General features: G+C 59.3%; 1 pseudogene; it reads left to right on the top strand.

Annotated features, from left to right (window-relative positions):
* Positions 1 to 424: 424 nt before the first annotated feature.
* Positions 425 to 1870, top strand: LOC137758192 (melanoma-associated antigen B4-like; annotated as a pseudogene).
* Positions 1871 to 2076: the final 206 nt, after the last annotated feature.

The following is a 2076-nucleotide window of genomic DNA, read 5'->3' as shown; positions in this document are numbered from 1 at the left end:
TGCGAGCAGATGGCCCTCGGGGCAAGAGGGGAGCTCCAGGCTGCACCGGCCGCCCAGGGAGGACCCCGAGTGAGGACTAAGGGAGCCACCCACCCCGAAGAGAAGGGACGAGAGAGAATATGGCCTGTCCCCCTCCTGCCAACCCGTAAACTCCCAAGGAAGGACTGTCAGGCTGAGACTGCCCGTACTTTTCCTCTGCCAGGTCCAAGGGAGGTTAGAGCTTTGTTCTGAAGGGGCCATCACCAGGCAGCAGAAGGGAGGGTCCCAGGATCCTTCAGTGGTGGGCTGAAACGCTCCCTCCTTTCCTCCTCCTGGTGTCATGGAAGATGGTGGTGTCAACTTCAGAGCAGCAGACGGGATGGGGTGGGGGTGGGGTGGGGGGGGGGTGGGGGAGTCTTGCCAGCAACTGTCATCCTGACTCTGAATGGGAACCGCGAGGACCTACCTCCCCTTGCCAGCCCCCACTGTCACCCCCGTGCCGCCCAGGCAGGGCTGGCTGGCTGTGCCCCAAGGCTCACTCTGCCGTCCTCCACAGGGGTCTCAGGGGACAGGCGGAGCAGGAGAACGGGAGCCCTGTGGGTCCTCGAGCAGTGCCCTCAAGGACCCTGCAGAGGCGGCCTTGGTTAAAGCCAGGGAGGAATCTCCCTGCTGAAGGTGCTCACAGCATCTCCTTGTCCCTCCCCCAGGTGCCCTCATTGCCTGCCTTCCTGCCCACACTCCCGCCTGCTGGCCCTGACCTGTGTCATCATGCCTCGGGGCCAGAAGAGGAAGCACCGTGCCCGCGAGAGACGCCACCAGGACCGGGGGGAGACTCATCAGAGTCTCAAGGGTGCCCAGGCCACTGAGGCGGCGGCGGCGGCGGCAGCAGAGAGAGAAGAGTCGCCCCCCTCCCCCGCTTCTGTTTCTCGGGGTACTCCCCCGAGCTCCCGTGCTGCTGGCGCTCGCCGGGAGCCTCAGGGAGCCCCAGCCACTAGCTCTCGTGAGGCAGGGGTTTCCTGCCCAGGATATGAAGAGGGTGCCCGGGCGAGCCAAGATGAGGAAAGTGCAAGTACCTCCCAGGCAGCACCTTCCACTCACAGCACTTGGAGAGATCCTCTGTCCATGAAGGCCAGCATGTTGGTGCAGGTCCTGCTGGAGAAGTACAAGCTGAACGAGCCCATCCCGCAGGCAGAAATGCTGAAGGCTGTCAGCAAGAAGTACACGAAGCACTTCCCTGAGATCCTCAGGAGAGCCTCTGAGTGCATGGAGCTGGTCTTTGGCCTCGAGCTGAAGGAAGTCGACCCCAGCCGTCACTCCTACGCCCTCATCAGCAAGCTGGCCCTCCCCAGCGAGGGAAGTCCGAGTGGTGAGTCGGGGCTGCCCACGTCCGGTCTCCTGATGACTCTCCTGGGCGTGATCTTCAAGAAGGGCAACCGTGCCACCGAGGAGGAGATCTGGGAATTCCTCAATGCGTTGGGGTTGTATGCTGGGAGGAGGCACTCGATCTTTGGGGAGCCCAGGAGGCTCATCAGCGAAGAGTTCGTGCAGCAGAAGTACCTGACCTACCGCCAGGTGCCCAACAGCGATCCTCCGCGCTATGAGTTCCTGTGGGGCCCGAGAGCCCTGGCTGAAACCAGCAAGATGAAAGTGCTGGAGTTTGTGGCCAAGATCGCTGATACCGTCCCCAGTGCCTTCCCAGATCTCTATGAGGAGGCTCTGCAAGATGAGGAAGAGAGAGCAGGAGTGAGAGCCGCGGCCAGGGCTGCAGCTGTGGCCGAGGGCAGTGCACTTCCAGGGCCAAGGCCCCGCAGCTCCTCCCACATCTAGGGAGGGAGGCCGCGGGCAGTTTGTTCACTTTGTTTTGGAAGGGAGCAGTCAAGCTCCTAAATAGTGCAGAGTAGGAGGGGTGGAGGGAACAAAGTATAGATCTTATTTATCTTCCTGTTTTAAACTAGTAACCTCTATACCTTATTTATTGACTTATTTAGGTTTTTTCAAATGTTTTTATCTTGTAATAGATAGTGTGTTTTCTTAAGAATATGAATTCGTGCATGACATTGCTTGCATATTTATTGCTGTTTAAAGAGTTCTAAAGTT

This window comes from Eschrichtius robustus, unplaced genomic scaffold, assembly GCF_028021215.1.
Source record: "Eschrichtius robustus isolate mEscRob2 unplaced genomic scaffold, mEscRob2.pri scaffold_725, whole genome shotgun sequence".
Classification (NCBI taxonomy): domain Eukaryota; kingdom Metazoa; phylum Chordata; class Mammalia; order Artiodactyla; family Eschrichtiidae; genus Eschrichtius; species Eschrichtius robustus.
The sequence above is the reverse complement of the archived record's forward strand: the minus strand, read 5'-3'. Positions and strand labels throughout refer to the sequence as shown.